Genomic DNA, 21,334 nt, shown 5'->3' with positions numbered 1-21,334 from the left:
CTCCCCCGTTCATGCTCTGTCTCTCTCTGTCCCAAAAATAAATTAAAAACGTTGAAAAAAAAAATTAAAAAAGAAATCAGTGTTTCTTAATATTGTCAATGACTTAATCACATTTATTAAGCATTTGCTTCGTGTCAGACGGCGCGCTAACCACATTATAGGCATTATTTTCACTTTGCCCAAGCGGCCTTATGCGGTATGCTCTTTTTTTTTTTTTTAATTTTTTTTAATGTTTGTTTATTTTTGAGAAAGAAAGAGACAGAGCATGAACAAGGGAGAGTCAGAGAGAGGGAGACACAGAATCTGAAACAGGCTCCAGGCTCTGAGCTGTCAGCACAGAGCCCGACGTGGGGCTCAAACTTGTGGACCGCGAGATCACGACCTGAGCGCAAGTCAGACGCTTAACCGACTGAGCCACCCAGGCGCCCCTGCGGTATGCCCTTTTGATATCTTTGTTGTTTTGGAAGGGGAAATTGAGGTTCAGCGACTTGAGTTACATACCCCTCATTACACAATAAGGAAGTCATGGAACCCTGGTTCAAACCCAGGCAGTCTGATCTGATTCCAGAAGTTGCTCTCTTGATGGTCATATGCACTGAAATCAGTAAAACTGTGTGTAATGCTGCCTGTGTCCGCACACTGAGGATAGAAAGATGTCCATACCCAACTCGGTCTCAGTAGCCTCTAAAAAAGAAAGGCTATTAAAAAAAGGTGGGGGGTGGGGAGTGGGGGGTGGGCGTCTATTAGAGGAAGGGAGAAGCAGGATAGCAAAACACTAAGACTTTAGAGAAGAAATTATTTTCGAGCAAAGTTTCAGTAGGTGTGGCCAGATTGTGTAGCGTGGCTCTAGGCCAAAGAGAAAAGGGGAGTGGTCCTGAGAGGGTGACCCCTGTACCAGTGCCGTCTCATCCCTTGGGAAGTTGTTAGAAATGCAAACTCTCAGTCCCAACCAGACCCGTGGAATCCGAAACAGTAGAGGTCAGGCCCGGGATTTTGCTTTGTTGCAAATCCTTACAGGTGATCCTGACATGTGTTCAATTTTGAGAGTCATTGTAAATGCTCAGGTGAGAACACAAGACTTATTTCAAGAATTTGAATATTATTTTCACTTCTCTTCCTTGCAACCAGAAGGAATAGATCTGGGTCTGATTCCACCTTGCCTGTCTCTGGTCCAATAGTATTTGCAAAGAGAAGCAGTTGACGATATAGTCTCTTTTTATTTATTTTTAGTTAAAAAAAGTACACTTTATGGATAGCAAGAGCCAATGTTTTACCCTCAAAGAGTTGAGCCTCTTTTCAACTAACCTATCAGTCTTGAAAAACTTACTGTTGTTGCCATTATTTAATGTCTGGGTCAAAACCAAACCATTGACAGCTTAAGTCATTGTTGATCCTTGTTAAACTAACAGTGACTGATGTCCATTAAATGTCTACTCATTTTAAAAGTTTGACATGCAGGGGTGCCTGGATGGCTCTGTTGGTTAAGCGTTGGACTCTTGATTTCGCCTCAGGTCAGATCAAGCCCTGCATCAGGCTCTGTTCTGGGCGTGAAGCCTGCTCTCTCTCCCCCTTCCCCCATGTCTAGAATTGACATGCAATTCTAGAAGTTCTGAATTATGCTTATCTGAGCAACTAATGTTGTGCATCACATCCTGTTATAGTAAAAGCCAAAGGCCTGTCCAGATTCATTTATTATAGTGAAATATGACTGTAGTAAGGATCACTTGAAATAATACTGTCTTATATGAAGATTAATGTATGGTTGGTGTATTCTCCACATTTCAGAGATTATCTGTGCTGTTTCTCAGGTCATTAAAAAGCAAAATATAGTACTGATTATGGATCATTTAAGCATGACATTATAAATTGTAAAACAAATTAATAGTCCCCCTTACATTTTGGTCTTTTTTTTTTCTTTATAATCTCTTGGGTTTTTTATTGTTGTAGTTGACATTGAAGTGACATAATTTAGTGATTTCTTGAAATTAACTGCTTTTGAACAGCACATTAATCCCCCTCTCCTTTTTACTGTGTTTCTATTATATTTATTACAGTTATATTTTAACTTACTTGTTTGCATGTTTTCGAATCTGAAGGCAGAAAATCTTGTTGGTGTCCCATGCCTAGGGCATAATTACTGGATTCCTTTTTTTCTTTTTAAGTCGTGTCACAAATGGTCCAGTCAGTCGACCCTATGCAATATATACATTTAATAAACATTCACTGAGCACCAACTTTGTGTGTTAATTGCTTTAGGAAACATTCTAAGCACTGACTGGTCTGTACTTGGCTGCATGAGAATTACTACCTCCAGGCCCCATCCCTAATGATTCAGACACTACAGGTTAAAGACTGGGACCTGAGAAGCTAGTATTTGAAATCTCCCAAGGTAATTCTAGTGTTCTCTTAGGGCTGAATGATAAAGAGATGGTCCTTGCCCTAGACTGGTTAGTCTTCTTCCTTATCTTTTCTGTTACTCTTTATCTCTGTTCTCATTCATAGAAACAAGCGAAGTAAAATAAGGAGATGATGGCTTATGTTAATGCTACAGAAGTGGAAGGCACCTTCACAGATTATCTTACTTAACTGCTACAGTTTTTCTGTGAGGTAAATACTATTATTTGCATAATTTTTTTTCATAAAGCACCGAAGGTTACAAAATCTTACACAAGGTCATGCATCTAGTTAGTTCTACAGTATGGGTTTTAAAACCCAGAGGCGTGTAACTCAGGAGCCCACGTTCTTTTCCCCTAACATAACCAGCACTACCATACAATGGAAATTAGTTGTTTTATAAACGTGCTATGCTAAACTGCATATATGTGTTCAGTTTTAAGAACAAAGAAAAATGCAAATAAGTCGAATGCTTCGTTAAAAAGAGTTCAAATGCTCTAGGAAAAAAGAAGATGAAGTTGATTTTATATTTGTGGCCTTTGATTTTATTTTTTTCCTCTGTGCTCTGTGTATTTGTGCCTTTTCAGGAAAAGAATGCCTTCGGCTATTTTTTTTTATTCGGTGTGTATAGTTTTAAGTAGTGATTTCATTTTTGAGTTGAAACTACTAATATGAAAGACAATGCATAGGGGTATTGTACAACTTTATTTTTTAGCACTATACATTATATATCTCTTCAACTCATGAAAAGAGCTGCCAACATTTAGTGGGCATGTTACTCTGTACCAGGATCTAATGTCTTGGTTTTTTATTTACGTCAAGTATGTTGGCTATTGTTTTTCTCTCTTAATGGTTTTTAAGGCCATGCATTTAGATTTTGCATAGAATGTTAAAGTTTGGAGGCCGATGGTTAATTTATTTGTGCATGTCCTGTGTCTATAATATGGAAATTAAAAATAGGGTCATGACAATAACTTAGTCAATAAGAGTAGGCATGTGTTTTACCAGTTTGATGCCATGAATATATTACTTCTTATAAAGGTATGCAGTAACCTTGAGGTTGCTTTTGAAAAGTACTGTTACTGTTAATTAGTATCGACATTCACCTTTTTAGAGCCACACGATATGATGCAAATGTTTGCAAGGGTGAAATCTTAACACACACTAAAGAGGCCAGTGTGAACTATATTTACAGAGGGTTATATTTACATTTAGACTGTTCAGAGATTCATATTCTTAAACTCCTCTGTGTCTTTGGGATGCCCTTTGCCTTAGCCCCTCGTGCAAATCTATGATCAGCCTTCAGATCCACTCCTCAGTAGAGTTTTGCCTGCCTGACCCTTTTTATGCTGAATCAGTGATTAGGTGCGTTACTTCCTGTAGAGATTTATCTGAATGTGTGTCTTCTTTACTACTGTGAGATGTAAGGACCATCTCTAGGTGCTCCAGCAGAGTCTAAAGTATTGCACGTTCTCTAAATGTTTGATTTTGGCTTAATGAATAAAGTTTATTACTTGCTGTTGTAATGGAGAACGTACTAGAGCACTCGATTTTTCATTATCAGTTGCGAGATACATATTGTGACTCTTATTTTTAGGAAAACTGAGTTCCAGAGTAACTAAAAAGCTTGTTAGAGTCATATAGAAGGTTCCTTAAATTTAGTCTAACACTGTAATCATTTGTCTTTCAATCCTATATACTTTTCAATAAAACAGCATTTGCCAAACTGTTCCAAAAGACATTAGTGCCCCAGGAAATGTAGCTGGAGTCATGGCCTGTAAGGGACAAGACAGAACTTAGCGGGGGGAAACCCTTGCTTAAATAAAATCTAGTAGTTTTTTTTTTTTGGGGGGGGGGGGATTGGTTTTTTTTTAAACTCCAGGACTTTTCTGAACTATAATGTACTGAAGTGCAGAGTGCCAGAAAGATTCATATAACATAGAGTATTTTACGAAGTTACATGTTAACCCCATCTTTAAATTTACTCTTCTCTTGAGAGACTATTTTTTTTTTTAAAGATACAGTTTAGAGAATCTGCACTAAATGAATTCTGTATGATGTTGATTCAAGTTCTTTATATCAAAGTCATCTTGACTTTGTGTGTGAACAAAAGAAATTGAAAGATATTGGTTGTGGACTACTCTTTTCCTGGATTTGTCTCTGATTTACTCTCTGCGTTTTGCAAATTCCAAAAGTGCAGGAAATCATTTCCATTTATTCATTAATAAAGAGGTTTTCTGGGGAAGACACGTGTTAAAATACCCAACCTTGGAATTTGTGATTTTGAGCCTGTAAGTCTGTTGTTTTGCTAATAGGTCCTAGTCAACATGTATATGCCAGATAATATTACAACAAATAACAATGGACAATCCACATTCATTTATTTTACTGAATTTATGTTTTATTTCCTGAAGTAGGTTGGCTTGGTAATTGTTTTTTATATGGAGACTTAGTTATCCAATGTGGTCCAAGGAACATTGCAGGGACCACTCTATGTTGTAGTTTATTTGTTAATAAAGGGAAAAAAAACAGAGTTCTTCTCTGGTATTAAATATCATCTTGATAGTATCTGTTTTAAGAAAATTCAACTGATCAAATTCAAATCCTAGGCTTACCATGAATTAAAGTTTAATTCCAAGAGGGCAGTTAGAGGTAGTTGTGATTTCAGAAGGAAATCTCCAAAAGCTAATAGAGATTGTGGTTTTGGGGAGAGAATCCACAACACTAGTTGTAAAGAGAAAAGAACCCATTAGTGTCCAGGGTAATCAGTGTAAGGGACTATTACTGCCATCACTATATGGAATTCGTGATGGTAGAAGGGACAATTGAGTTTTTATAGTTTCCTCCAGGGACTAAGTAACTTAATTTAGTTAAATGTAGTCTGGAAAAAAAACATCCACACAAAATAAATATTGTGACTTTGAGAATGAGAATACCTGGCCTATTTGAATTTGAAAAGGAAAGGGGAGCTCCAGCTGTGAATTAGTGTGGAAGCAGTGTGACCAGGGACAACAGGCTCCACCATTTTCAAGCTTAATGATCTTGCACAGCTCACTGTCTATATTTACTTAAAAGGAAGTGGACTATGACTATAATTCTGATTATAACCTAGGAGTGTGAAAGAAAGTAAAGTAAATATGTCTGCAGCTGATTTTTTAGATGACGTAAAGGGTACCCGGGTGGCTTAGTTGGTTGAGTATTGGACTTCGGCTCAGGTATAATCTCACGGTTGTGAGTTCAAGCCCCACATCAGTCTCACTGCTGTAAGTGTGGAGACCACTTTGGATCCTCTGTGCTCCTCTCTCTGCCCCTCCCCTGCTTGCACTCTCTCAAAAATATTTTTAAAAAAGAGAAAGAAAGAAAGATCATAGGACTGATTTTCTTTTTTTTTTAGTAAATATTCCAGATCTGATCATCTAATTGAATTTTATCCATGAAACTCCTTATTTTTTTAATATAAAAAACTCTACCAGGGCACCTCGGTGACTCAGTAGGTTAACTGTTCCCCTCTTAATTTTGGCTCTGGTCATGATCTCAAGGTCATGGGATCGTGCCCTGTGTCGGGCTCAGCATGGAGCCTGCTTAAGATTGTCTCTCTCTCTCTGCCAATTTCCAGTGCATCCACTCATGTTCTCTCCCTCTCTCTCTCTCTCCCTCTCTCTCTCTCTCTCTCTCTCTCTCTAAAAAAAAAAAAAAAAAAAAAAAGGCCACCCTTGCTCCAAACATTTCTTTTTAAGTTTATGTATTTATTTTGATAGAGAGAGCAGGAAGGGCAGAGAGAGAGGGAGAGAATCCCAAGGGGGCTCCGCACCATCAGCGCAGAGATGGATGTGAGTCTTGAACTCACGAATGAGCTGAAACCAAGAGCTGGACCCTTAACCAACTGAGCCTCCCATGTGCCCCTAAACATTTTTTTTTAATCTTCCTTTGGAATTACCTTACAGAAAATGTAAGGACCCAAAGTACAATTGCTTTATATATCTTCATATATGTTATATATACTTACATATAGTCTATGTGTATGTGTACACATGCACACATATTTTTATAACGCCAAATGAAAGTACCTAATTTGTTCACTTTTATATTCATTAGAGGTTTAAGTCATTTTAAATGATCCAAAAAATCTGAAATAGACAAAGATATGTAACAACTTCACTTTTTTTTAATGTTTATTTTTGAGAGAGAGAGCGTACATGCACGGGAGGGGCAGAAAGAGAGGGAGACAGAACCCGAAGCAGGCTCTGAGCTGTCAGCGCAAAGCCCAGCGTGGGGCTCGAACACATGAACCATGAGATCTTGTCCTCAGCCAAGTTCGATGCTGTACTGACTGAACCACCCAGGCACACCACCATTTCATTTTTAAAGGCAGTTTCTGAAGTAGAATAGTTTTAACAGTGTCAGTAGCTCTGAGGTTAATATCTAACATCCATAGGCAAGTATTTTGAACGACTTTTATTTGGATGTTTACATTATCGTATTTAAAAAAAAAAAAAAAGCAATTATCTGGGCCACCTGAGTGACTCAGTTGGTTGAGCGTTCGACTTCGGCTCCGGTCATGATCTCACGGTTCGTGGGTTTGAGCCCCTTGCGGGGCTCTGTCCTAACAGTTCAGAGCCTGGAGCATGCTTACGATTCTGTGTCTCTCTTTGCCCGCCCCTAGCCCCCTCCTTTGATGCTCGCAGGCAGGCGCACGCACTCTCTCCCCTTCAAAAATAAACATTGAAAAATTTTTTTAAAAAACAGCAATTATAGCATATTCTTACTTGGTGAAAGAAACAGGACAAATAGGCAGGGAGTTTGTGAATAAAATGCAGAGATGGGTATCAATGAAAATAAACAGTATGTTAAATCGGCAAGTGGTATTCCATCAAAGGGTTAAAAATACCTAGCAAGTCTTAATTTGCCGAATTCTTAATTCGTGGAATTCTTCTGAGTAATTAAAATTAAAATATAGTCCTAAACTTCAGAAAATTTCCATTATTCGCATAACTCTTATCCTCCAAAAGACCTGAGCAGAATATAATAGGACTGCGTAATTCACAATCTCTGATAGGATCATCTGAATTGGAGCTGAGTTGAAGCATAGTATTACCTTAAAGATTTTAATGAAATTGAATACTAACACAATTAAACAAGATCAACCAGATCAGAAGCTAACGATCAGATCATTTTAGGCACTGTCAAAGAGCTTGCTTCCACTGGGGCTTTGCTGTGCCAATTGCTCATGTGCTGTATTTGTGTATTAAACTATATTTTCTACCAGACCGCATTTAGGTAGAAGTTCCGCTGCATTTATAGCTTTAAAAGTGATTCAAGTTTTTTTTAAAGACAAAAGTATAGTATTCACTTGGCCTTTCTGATAACGTGTTAATGGACTTCCCTCCCATCCAATTTGAATCGTCACTTGATGACCATCCTGTGGATGTATGCATGATGCATGCAGATTTCTATGTGAAAAATTACACATGTGTATACCTTTTTATTTTATTCGTTCCATTAGCCTCAATATAATTAAATTATTATGATGGAAACATCCAGTTAAACCATTTCCAGCATCGTACCTTTATAAGAATTTATAAAGTATACGTACTTTATAAGAATTTACAAATTTGATTGATCAGTTACAAATGCCTACTGCAAAGGTGATAGACACACATACGTATATTTGTATTTGTGTGTACGTGTATACAACTATACAGACTCCTAGGTCAACATTGAACATAGCTTTTGGTTGCCTACTAAGTGTACAGATCAGCACTCTCCAAGAGAGAGATAATATGAGCCACGTTAGGAAAAAAAAGGGTAAAGAAACAGGTGAAATAAATTTAATAATATTTTATTTCACCCAACACATCCAAAATGTGATTTTGTTAATCTTAAAAAATAAAACTGCCAGTTATTTTATCAGCAAAAATGGGTTTATTTCGGAATACCAGAGAATTGCAATCGGAGACAAGCAAGCTATGTCAAAACCAGAGGCAATTCCAGAAAACCAAGGAAGGGTACAGAGAAGAGGGGGGAGTTGGGAAGGCTGTTACAAACAAAAAGCCCATTGGAGTGCCAAGTATCCTTGTTTTTCCGGTGGCTGAGTTGTGGAGGTCTCTCCTTGACTGGGCTGTTGCTGGGGGAGAAGGAAAGCCTTTCTTCTGCCTGCTGGGAGAGTGAAGTCTGTGCCCAGGGTCCTTCTCTTCCTGTGTGCGCCCCCTGCCGGTCTCCATTCGAAATGAGACTTCCTTTCATTAATTTTCCACAATTTCCACCTGTAATTAATATAAAAATCACAAGATATTTTACATTCTTCTTTTCATGCTAAATCTTAGAAACCCGGTGTGTATTTGACACTTAGAGCACATCTCAGTTTAGGTTGCCCACATTTGACTTCACAGCTGCACGTGGCTTTTGTCGCTACTGTATCGGACCACGCAGTCACGTCCGCGTCTACGCCCAGCGTGAGGGGCAAGGAGGGTCGGGATTTTGAGAACAATGCAGTTAGGATGAAATCAGAGATCATTTAACAGTTTCTCCAGTAATCACTGCTTCCTTACTATAGAAAGTTCAAAAACAAGAAAACAAAACACAGGGTAGGAAAAAAAAAATAGCTTTCTAAATATACATGGACGCAAAGACTATCTGCCAAAGAGCTGCCTGAATTATTTTTCTTTGTTTGCTGACAGAAGCCACATTTTCCAAATTCAAAGTAAGAACCACAGAAAGCTCCAGTCCTTGCTGATTCCTTCTCAGGTTGGGGAAGAAAAGTCTGCCTGCCTCCCCGTTGGAGCCATCAGCAGCTTTCATGGACATTCCTGTTGGGGAGGGCTGCCCCCCCCCCCAGCAGCTCTGAGGGGAGGTGTGGGGTTACCTGAGTAATCCGCTTCTCAAAAGAGATTGCAAGCAGAAGATTCTGCAACTTTAGACTCTTAGGCCCAATTCATATGAATATGAAAGGGGGTGTCTTAGTCCCTAAACTGGGCAGCGTAGGAAACAAATTTATTTCCCACTGTTGTGGACGTCGGAAGTCCGAGGTCACCATGGTACCAACCTGGTTGAGTTCTGGTGGTGACTTCCCTTGGTTTACAGGTGGCCCACCTTCTTGCTGTGTCCTTACATGGTGGAGGGGACGCGCTGATGTCTCTTACTCTGCGTAAACGAACCCTGATTCCATCGGGATGCTCCCTTACCATGACCTTATCTAAGTTTAACTACCTCCCAAAGACCCCACCTCCAAATAACCATCACATTGGGCTTCAGTGTGCAAATTCTCAGGGGGTGGGTGGGTGGGGGGGGGAACACAAACATTCAGTTCATCACAGAGGGACTGCTTTCGTATCTCAGGTGTTCACTGTCTCCATTTCTGGTAAAAAACAAAACAAATCAGTTCTTACGCTAGTTTGTGTGTACATACTCAGTGGCCTTTTCCTACCTGTTTTTTTTTTTGTTTTTCTTAAACTGACAAAAAATTGAAGCCAAGAGACTCATTTAGCATATAATTAATTGTCAGGTGCTTTGATAGAAATCAACTTATACTGGTGATTAGTTAAGAAAATGACAAAAAACATGGGGTGCCTGGGTGGCTCAGTCGGTTAAGCGTCCGACTTCGGCTCAGGTCAGGATCTCATGGTTTGTGAGTTCAAGCCCCACAATGGGCTCTGTGCTGACAGCTCAGTCTGGAGCCTGCTTTGGATTCTGTGTCTCCCTCTCGCTCTCTGCCCCTCTCCTACTTGCACCCTGCCTCTCTCTGTCTCTCAAAAATAAATAAACATTAAAAAATTTTTTAAATGACAAGACACTTGTTAAGTAGAAACAAAGAAAAAGAGAGTTGACAATGGTATACCAATTAATTCGATTACATTTCCTATTTTAGATTATAGAAATCCGTTCATTTTTCCCCCTCAACTCTCAAATGCTTATTTCTGAAAAATGTATGTTACCATTTTTGTTTCTGACAGATACAAGGACTTGAAATTTTGAAATTCTGCTTATCTTAAGTGACAGTGGACAATTGCTTAGATAATGGAATAATAAAAATGGTACTTGAAATTTGCATGGTGCTTTACAGTTCATATTATTTGTAAAGTGCTTTTTTGAAATCCTCAAGATAGAACCTAATGAAAACCCTCAGATTTCGAGAACTTTTGAGCCTGGGCCACCCAGCTGTCAGCCAAGATAAGTCCTGCTTCTGACTTAGAAAACCCTTAGCTCTTCTATTAGAATGCAGCTGACTTTCCTGATTTACAAGAATTATAGGAAAAAGAAGACAGAAAAGTAGAATATGTGGTCAGTACGGGAAAAAGAAATTCTTCATAAGTGACTTACAGACTAAAATGAATGATTAGCTTGAAGCTCAGATTGAGTTGAAAATAGAGTTTGGGAAAGAACATCTATTCCGGTTGGCTACATAGGGACATACTGATTGAAAGGGTTCCGTAACGTATCTAGTCCTAATAAGAATTTCTTTGTCACTGAAAAAGAGGAACTGACTTGAATTGATGTTGTCTCAAGGAAAAAAGCAACCAGTGTGTTTATTAATTAAATATTTATTGAGCATGTATTATGTTCTGGAGAACAAAGACAGGAATGTCTGCCATCATGGAGCTTCAATTCTGGTGGAAGAGAAGTTTCTATTTCACTGAAGGCACTCTGCTGAGTATTTGATACTCTCGCAAAAGTCCTACCATGATCATGCAGCCTCTAGCATTATCCTGTTTCCAATTTAAAGATGAAGAAACTGAGTCTCAGTAAGTTGCTCAATATTGCACAACCAGTAAGCCCCAGGAATGGTAACTAAACTTTGTTCTGTCTGACCCCTTTACCCCACGGTTCCACTACTATACTGTCTCCCAGGTCACCCTCTTTATGAGAGTACCTTTCCAAATGTCAGCATTTAATAATGTTAGAACCTTGTAAGTCTGCTCATCCTTTAGTTGCTTTTATTCAAAGCAATCATTTTGTAGTATTGGGCTTATTAGCTTTATCTTCAGAAGAAATTACATGTGATGTGTCTAGTCTATTTGGTTGCACAAATGACTGCTTCCCCTCAGTAACAACAGGACGGCTCTTAATGGGCTCTATCTTCAGGATGTGATTCTGATAAGCAGTTGCCTCTTTAATAGCATAGTCTGTCATAGCAAAGGACAGCCCATTATAATCAGGCAGCGTCCGCCAAGGTTGACTCTGGTGGCCGTATGATAGAAATGGATTTTGTGAAGGAACAGAATTCAGGAGGTGATGTCAAGAGAAAAACGTAAAATAGATAGAAAGGAGGCAAGACAGAGCCACACTTCCTGATCGGCTACAGTGAAACGTGTTGCATGCTGATGATCCCCAGCAGCTTGTTGCTGGGCTCTGCCCTAGCACGTAGAGTTGTTACCTGGATAATCATCTTCTTTCTTAGCAGATTAGGGTTTTGACTACGTCCGGCCCAAGGGAGGGGGCGTAGTCCTGTTTAGAATGTGTTTGGCCGAATCTCAGACTTTACGTACTGGAGGATTACATCTCTTGGTTGCCTGTGTGAGCTTAGCGTTGTGTTTAAGATTTCCCGGGATGCAGTCATCACTACCATCATGTGTTTTCTATTTCCTTTTCAGGGAGGTGTGAGATCCTAGTGTCATGGTAAAGAACCTGGGGCTCTCTAGCCTGATTGCCTTGGTGCCACTCTCTTCCTGGCTCTGAAACCTTGGGCAGATGACTTAGGGCTCAATCTCTCCATTTCTTCATCTGTAGAATGGGGACAGCAATAGAACCCACTTGATAGGATTTTTGTGAGTGAAGCACTTAGACCAATACGTAGCCCCCGGTACATGCTACGTGTGTTAGGGGACTGTTATTATAATGGTGGTTATTGTTACAGACGTGTTATCATGCTACACGTAAATCGGCCACCATTATTTTCTTAGCATCAAATGGCAGGTGAGCAAGAACGTTGATCTTTAGATTCTTAGCACTTTGCCTATGAATGTTGACAAGTTTGTATCAGCCCTGGGAGACCTTGTGAATTTAACAAAACAGTGTGTGGGGTAGTTGTCGGGCATCTAGGACACAATATGTGCTATTTTAGGCAGTTGAGTCTGCTGTAACAAAAATGCCATAGGTGGCCGACGGCAACAATTTATTTCTCAGAGTTCTGGAGGCTGGAAGTCCAAGATCAAGGTGCCAGCAGATCTGTGTCTGGTGAGGACCTGTTTCTTGATTTGCAAGTGGCCGCTCTCTTGCTGTGTCTTCGCCTGCTGGAGAGAGATCATCTCTCTCCTGACTCATCATGGCCCTCACCTCGTTCATGAGGGCTCTACCTTCATGACTCCATTACTTTGGGAGGTCCCCACCTCCAAATACCATCACACTGGGGCTTCTCAGGACTTCAACAGGAGTTTTAGGGGGACATAGCATTCAGTCCATAGCACTTGGGGAGAAGCACGGTAGCAACCGCACACGGGTAATGGTGAGGCTCACATCTCAGATTGGGGTGGCCCTCAAGGAATATGCTCATCTCCTCTGCATCGGACCTTGTAAGGTGCCTTCCTGTGTCTTCCCTCTCATTCACAGCCCTGCGGCAGTACAGTTGCTGTGGCTCATGTTGTAGGTGGGGATTTCTCAGAGAGGCGAGCTGAGTTGGAGATGGAAACCAGTTGGGATATAAACTGGTGGTTGCAGATATGAAATGCCACTATATGAGACCTTTCTGTAACCCCAGCTATGTTTACTGTGCAGTCAGACAAAGAAGCGAATTCCAGAGCAGTTGCTACTGACTTCCTCTTTGTTTTGCTTTAACACTATTGCCACGTGCTTTTTATTTTCCTTTTTATAAGTAATCCTAAATCAGATAACCATGTCATGTTAGCCTGAAAGTTAAGCTATGTCAGGCTTAATTCTATCAACGGCAAAAAAACAAAAACGAAGAAGGAGGAGGAGAAGAAAAGGAAAAGCCATCACCACCAAGATATCAAACATTTTACAAAATGAATGACGGGCAGGGATAAATTTAGCACAGGGATAAATTTAGTGGAGTCGGTGGCGGGGGGGGGGGGGGGGAGCGAGGTACGACATGCCATACCATCCCCATAGAACAACAGCAGTAGAAAATAAGCTATATCATTTTTTACTGACTTCTTCTTTTGGTGATTGAGGCATTTCGTCGCACAACCAGGAAAATAATAGGTTACTCTCACAATGGGAGAAGTTTAACAAATGCTCAATCATCCACCTACATCATCACTGTCGTTGGCGAGAGCTTTACTGTATGATATTGATGCCTTGCTTCTTTCTTATTGCCGTATTCTTTTCAGATTCAATCTGTCTGCAATGGGCCACTAAACATTTCAATTTGCTACCTGTAGAGCTGGATTGCAATGTTCAGGCTGAAATGAGAGAGAAATGGATTTAGTGAAACTCAAAGCAGAGACTTTCATGGATTTTTGAAGAAGAATGCACAAACTGAAACCCAGATAAGATACACGTGATCACTTCTGAGTGTCTCAAAGAAGTACATGGTATTAAGCGATTCATGGATGTTTATAGGGAAAATGGATTCAACTAGATACTGATGAGACCCCCTGCAGTCTGAGGACCACAGACTCTGCCGGCCTGGGGTCTACTCGCCTGTAGTCGGTGCCATTATACTAGCCCTTGAATACTTCTAATACTGTGCTAGTTTAGGCGCTCTTAAGGAAGCTTAGCTAGTGAAGAAGACAAAGTCCAAATTATTTTCTGGCCCCATCAGACTGAAAGGAAGGATTCCAGAGTTGGGAGAGAGGTTTTCTCTGCTTTGCAATTATAAGGGAAGACAAGCTGACTACAGAGGAGTGAAGAACCAAGAGAATCACAGACAGCTGAAACAAGAGCCTTGATTTTACCATTCCTGCAGCCCTCACCACCTTTGGGACTTACTGTTACATGAGAAAATAGATCCTCTTCCTGGTGCTGCTGAAAGCATGCTGATGTGTAGATCACCTTGGATGTTTTTATATGTCTCTCCTCTGTCGCTATATGAGTTTGAGAAAGACATCCATCTTTGGGCCTCATTTTTCTCTTCGATGTAATGGGGTAGGTTGTATCTGTTGATCTCCAAAAAACTTTTTGTATAAGCCTGATTTCAGTTAATGTTTTTTTCCTCCATATTTGGCCTTTCTCAAAATCCTCAAAACAGCCACTGGTTCTTGCTGGCTTGAGTAAATAGGGGAGAGCTAGAGGACAGAACACCAATTGTGGATAGCCTTGCACCGAGCATTCTAGGCTTTGGGCTGCCAAGCCAGTTACTTGGGGATTTCAGGGGGTCTCACTGTTCTCTTATCTCTTGCTGCCACCACTGAACACTCCCAATTGGAAATGGCCTTTCTTTACCTGACCGTGGACTACAAAAATGGATCTGTCTGTGACTCGTTCCCTGTTGGCCCTGAAGTAGCCATTAGAGTCTTTAATGGTTTCCAATGATTGGGGAAGGGGGGTGGTCATATTGGGAGTTCAACAAATGGGAGAGATCCCAGGTTAGAGATTAAAAGTAAGAGTAATTTAGAATCTTAAACATAAAGGCCCCTGTATTTGGAGTGAATTTAGGGACTTGAAATTTTTTTTTTGGCCTATCCTTGCTCTTCTTTTTTATTTTTCTCTGAATTCCTACTTCTTAGGGACTTTCTGTCTTAATTGTGATAAATTCAAACATGGTGCCTTCTTCTGCATTTTGTGTGTTATTTCACCAGACATTGCTTGTTTGTCTTCTCTTCACTTTCAGGGGCATTTGGGTCTGGGGGGTGGGGGATGATGATGCTAGAATGCTAGGGCCTTGAATTATCTTACTTGGGGAGGAAGAGCTATTTGTGGTACAGACACAAGCTAGGCAGGCTACTTCTTGTGGAAACTCTTAGTCTTACTGTAGAAAGCATATTTCTTTATAGGAAAGTTGTTGTCCAAGAGCCATATTATTTCTTTTCAAATGGGGAGCACTGTTTATAGGTGATGCACAGTCATTCAAGCAAATAGCTTTGCCTTGAGTTACATAGAAAGTATATCCCGATCAAGAACTTTTTTTCTTCTTGGGGCTCCTGGGTGGCTCAGTCGATTGAGCATCAAACTCTTGATTACAGCTTAGGTTGTGATCTCACAGTTTGTGATATGGAGTCCCGCATCAGGCACTGTGCTGTCAGCACAGAGCCTGCTTGGGATTCTCCCTCTCCTTCTCTCTCTGCCCCTATCCCTCTCACGCTCGTGTGCCCACTCTCTCTCTCAAAATAAATAAATATGCATTTTAAAAAATAAGTTTTTTCTTCTTAAAAATATTATAGGCAAGTTCTCAAAGACTATATGTTAGACTGCTACCTTCAGAGAGGTTTGTTCTAGTATTGATACTTAGCCAATATTCTTTTTTAGAAGCATTCCATTCATTCAGCAATTCACTCAGCAAATATTTCTTGAATACTTCCTGTGTGCAGAGTACTGCTAAGTGCTGGGGACAGAGCCATGAAAAAGTTGCCAGGAGACTCTACCTTCCAGAGGCTTTCAGCATGGTAGAAAGAGCAAACTTAACCAGGGATTGCAAGGGCTTGTTAGAGTGGGAGTACCTGTGTGTATTCACTCTTCTGTGAGCACAACCTATTTATACACGTGCACTTGGAAAATTTGGAGACAGGAGAGCGCTGCTTTGGAAGGATCTGTGAGCAAAGTCCTCCCTGATCATCTTGGCAGGATGCATTTTGCACGTCTGACCTTAACTGTTAGACTTGAAGATTTAAAGTGATTTTTAATAAAGATCTGGTCTCCTGCCACTAGATATACAAAGAAAAATACCTTGGGATTGGAGCTTTCTTCTAGAGTATTTTCGTGTAATTAAAGAGTTGATTTTTTTACATTAGTTTTAGAAAATGTTCTTTAAAAGTAGCTTTCTTTATTTGGCAATATTTCACACCAGCTCTATGTTCCTTAGACTCAGATATAAAGAAAGAAACAATAAACTATTTTTAAGTTCATTTTAAGGTTTTTTTTTGTTTTGATAGCAAGTAATTGTATTTGATATTTTCCATAGATTCAGATTTAGCTGTAGAAAGAAAGAAAGAAAGAAAGAAAGAAAGAAAGAAAGAAAGAAAGAAAGAAAGAAAGAAAGAAAAAGAGAGGAGAGAAGAAAGAGAAAGAGAAAGAAAGAAAAGAAGGAAAGAAAAGATCAGTCCAGACAAAGATGAATTGTTAGAATTTCTGAAAGCTTCACTACTTTTTTAATGTAACCTTTCAGATGGCTCATGCCAAAGAATGAAATAAGTAAAATTGCCCTTTTCTGTGTAATTCAAGGTTAATAACTGGTAAAAGAACTTTTGAAAATTAAGTGAGCTTTATAATTTTACAAGTGATAGGAATAATCTCCTTTTAAATTAGCATTATTCATTTATCAACTCTTTAGTTGGTATACTTCTCTCATTCAGTTGTAGAAGTTTTCTTCCTTTTAGTCTGTTTTACTCATCAAGGCCCAACAAAACTGTGAGTGTTCTGTGTGTGTCCCCCTTTCTCCCCATACCCCCAATCTAAAGCTCTCCACGATCTCCCCCCCCCATAGATCTGTATAATTTTATTATAATACAACACTCATATATCCATCTTTCTGCTATGTTAGGAGTTCCTTGTGTCAGAACAGTGTTCTTGTAAACCCAGGCCCAACATAGGGCTCAGTATATAGCAGGTGCTTATATGTATGCAATGAGTGGATGAAATGTGGCCTTCTGAAGAACAAAATATACATACAGACTTAACACACATACAGCCAGAAAATCTATATTAGATGCGTGGTGTTGCCACTGTTGAAGGTGTTAAGTATATAGGGTCCCTCCCCTACATTTGGGAAACTTAAAATTTCCATAAAATCCAAATGCATATTTGTGGAAAAGATGCCTAAACTAATGATATATAGCAAAGATGTGCTTTGTTCAGACACCGAAGGGTAGCCTATGCTGTTGTTGAGAGGTTCAAGGATCTCCCTTTGCTAAGGAGAGTCAGGAACTTTGTCATTTGAGAAATGAGATTTTAGCTCAGTCTTGAAAGAGTGGGTAAGATGTGAGCGAGAGGGTCGTTCTGTCCATTAGGTTCCATCTTATTATCAATTCAAAGACTGCACAACCTCACGCAGCATCAGTTAGGGAATAGATTTTACTGGGGAAGAGGAATACATACACAGCAAGTCAGCAAGACAAAAGAAAACACAGTTTCCCCCCATTCTCCATCATCCCCCAGAGCAGTGTATGGGGGCTTTGGCTCTGGCGAGCTTTCAGAGTGGCTTTGAGATCTCCTGTTATTCTGCCTTATCATCGCCAGGAATGAGAAAGCATCCTTGTCATTGAGGGAGCACTGGGGCTGCTTAGGTCCAAGCAGTTCAGTTTGGAGTCCCAGCTGCCTCCAGAAGTTGTCCGAGAACGTCAGCTGCCTAGTCTCTAGATGCTTTCAGACCCAAGGGAAGTCTCAGTCTCCTCTTCTGAAGGACAAAGCCATCAGTGCTGTGGATAACTAACCTTCACCTGGAGTGCAGTCCCTTCTGTTGGGAAAAAGGTGTTCACCTGCTCCAACTAGTGTGTTTCCAGGCAACACCGAGTGAGCTCTGGGGGTCACCATCAGATAATCCTGCTCGTTGCACTAGAGTGGTCAAGAGTTTGGGGCCTGGAAGTAGAGACCTTAATTCCAATCCTAGCTTGCCTGCTTACTGGCTATGTGACTGTAGACCCTTAGTCTCTCTAAGCCTCAGTTTTCGGAGATGGAAAATTAGAATAATAATAATAATAATAATAATAATAATAATAATAATAACAATAGTTGATTCTTCATAGGGTTGTAGTGAGATTAAATAAAATAGACAGGTAACACCTAGTAAATGTTCAGTGAACATTAGCTATAAAGGAAGGATAATGATTCTCCAAGAAAGGTGGGAAAGGTGAGAATGTGTGAGAGCAGGCGTGCTCTGGGGACAGTGAGTGGACCAGTTTTGTCAGGCTAAGGGCTCATTCTGGGGAGAATAGGACTGGATTTGTGGTGGGCCCTTAATGTAAGACTAAAGAGTCATCCTCCCATCAGTTTGGAGCCAGTGAAGATTTTCTTGTCAAAATATGACACGTAGAGGAATTTTTCAGAAAAATAATGTGGTTGGTAGGCACTCCAGGTATATTAAAAGGTAAGGAAACCGAAAGCAGAAAGACCTTATAGGCTCAAAGTAATTTATTTTCCAGGAAGCTGTGGATTAGAGTTGCTTGAACTTTGACTTCCATTCTGTCTGCCATTAGCCTTCACCCAGTGAGTTATAATCCCAGTTGTAGTATGCTTTCCGAGCCGTGTCCCTCCGCTGTTATTCTTGACTGTGTGCACAGCTTGAGGCTTAGCATTGTAAAAACAGTTAAAAAACCATTTTTAATAAAGCATAGTAACAAATAAAAATACTGGGAAGCAATATGTACGAAAGGCATGTCTTAGAAGTGGGTTTTGGTGATTTCTCATTAAAATGAGTTGACAGACTTCGGAACAGTTCTACCCCTTTTCAAGAAATAAATATTCTTAATTAGGGAGAGTTTTATAAAAGTTTGCAATGTCTTGTTTACCATTGTTTTCCAACCCTGCTTAGTGTAGAGCTTTATAGAAACTAATCAAGAAACGACGGATGAATGAACGAATGAATGAATTGATGGGCTGCAAAAGAGTTCAGAATTACTGCCTAGAATAGTCTTTTCTTTCTTGAGTAAGTGAATTTATCCCTGAAATAAAAATACAGGATTTTGAGAGAGTACATTATCAATAAAGGATTGTGTTCTGGGCCTTGGGCTACTTAAGATCTCTGAGCCCTAGTATTCTTATTTGTAAAAACGTGTATTACACCTATTTTGCTACGAAATGATACTTAAAAGATAATAAAAAATAGTTCAGAATTATATTTAAATCTGCTAAATATGCAGCTAATAAGGGTTATCGTTTCAAGAGTGTTGCCTGTGAATTATGAGAATTTAAGGCACAACCACCAATAAAGAAACCACCTTTTTTTTTTTACCTTGAAAATTAAACAGCCAGTTAATTTACCAGCAAAATAGGTTTATTCAGGAATAGCAGAGAAATTGCCATTATAGACATGCAAACTGTGAGGAACCGGCAAGTCTGGAGAACAAAGGAGAGGAGCTTGCTTGTATGAAGGAAAGGGGGTAGGCTGGGGAAGGGGTTGCCTTGACTAAAAATCCGTTGGAGGAGACCAGGAGTGGTGGCTTCTCATTGGCTGGAGCTGTTGCTGGGCGAGGTGGAAATCTTTCGTCTTGCTGGGCGAGTAGGGGAAGCCTCTTCCTGCTGGAGAATGCAAGGGACGCGTGTGTCTCTGGGGATCTCCAGTCGTCTACAGGTAGTGTGTGAGAGCCCCCCTCAGGGCTTCCCCACTCCGTTTCAAGTGAGGCTTCATCTTCACAACTTTCACATGCAAACCAGTCAGCCTTAGGATCCGATTTGGAAGGTATTTTCTTATTCACGCAAAGCAAAAAGAATTAGTTACTTGGCGGATAGCTTAGGTTGTAAAATTTCTAGAAATTTCTGACAATGTAGATTTTCCTGCCTCAGTTGTTTCCTGTTAAAATATCACGGGGGAAAAAAACCCGAAAACTTTTAAGAGCAATATTTTGCTTAACTTGCTTATATTTATGGCAGTCCAGCTGTGGTGTTTAGGAAACCATGTTTCCATGGGAGATAAGCAGAACATAGACCACTTGGAGATGTAGAAAAATGAACATTCGGGCAAGGGGATAGATAACTTGGATTGACTTGGATCGCCATTTGAAATATGCCACCTCAAACACAGCAATTTTATTTGGGGCTTAAATTTATCTGATAATTTTAAGAGAAAATAATTTGGGGCTAAAATAGAACTTCTTAGTATCAATAACACCCTTCAGTTTTCCTAAGTAGCTCAGTGTCGTTTGATGTTACAGTTGTCATTTTGCTGTATTCCTTTTGCCTCAGTAAACTTGTCCTTACATTTACTATCTATATACAATTAAGGGAGAAAATGGAGAACTTGAAATTCAGAGACCTCATTCTTTTTGTCACTAAATTAATGGACTGGCCTTGGTTTTGGGGGAACGATGAGAAAATGTGGATCTTCATTTCCATTTTTTTTTCATTAAGAAAAACATTCGCATTTTGTACATTTATCACCAGTGGCATCACCTTGCAGTTTACTATTTTCCATACTCTTAGGAGCTTATTATAAAGAAAAATACTTTGGAACATCATCAAGAATACGTTCTGAGTGTTACCTGTTGGGGGTTCATACGGTATCCTTAGAGAATGAACCAGGAGTCAAAATTATAATTGGAACCATTAATAAGATTTTAAAAGTCTCTTAATAGGAGGGCAGTGTGGTGTGGCAGAAAAAATGTTTGGAAGTCAAGAGGTCTCATTCCTATTCCTAATATTGTTACTGTGTCAGAGAGCAGAGTTTCTCTCCTTCGATGTAGGTCTTTGTAAGATTTAGAGAAATAGAAATGCAGATGTAATGTAATGCTGGGTGTTAAGATGAAGTTTCTGAACGCTCGTAGTGAGTTTCTCACCCCCTAGTGAGTCACGTGTCTCTTCTACACGTAGCCACTTGGCAGGTATATGTGGTAAGAAGATGTTTGTTGGGAGACAGTTTTCCATGGGTTTCTTGTGTTTCTGTACGTCTTGTGAACAGAAAAGCACGGCAGGTTTTTATTGGAGACTGTCTTCTCAATGATAGTTGTTCAGTGAACAGCCTTGGGATAAGGGGAAAAAAAAATGTCTCCTCTCTGGAGCAAAGGGACAGGTTTATTGGCTGTCCAGTCTCATAAAAATAATGTCTCCCAATAGGAGAAAAGATTGAGAGGGTTTGCTTGCAGCCCATTATGAAGGATCAGGTTTCCTGACCCCAGGATTCCGCTCTTGTCCTGCACCCACTATGCGTCATGCATTACCTGACCCTTGTCACGTGGCTCTG

At 39.9% G+C, this 21,334-nt stretch overlaps 1 protein-coding gene across 3 annotated transcripts in view; it reads left to right on the top strand.

The window, feature by feature from the left end:
- The window catches only part of EXOC4 (exocyst complex component 4), a 761,449-nt gene that overhangs the window by 414,892 nt on the left and 325,223 nt on the right, over positions 1-21,334 (top strand). The window lies entirely within an intron of this gene.

The sequence above is a fragment of the Neofelis nebulosa genome, chromosome 4, assembly GCF_028018385.1.
Source record: "Neofelis nebulosa isolate mNeoNeb1 chromosome 4, mNeoNeb1.pri, whole genome shotgun sequence".
Classification (NCBI taxonomy): Eukaryota; Metazoa; Chordata; class Mammalia; order Carnivora; family Felidae; genus Neofelis; species Neofelis nebulosa.
This window is presented reverse-complemented; position numbering and strand designations above follow the sequence as displayed.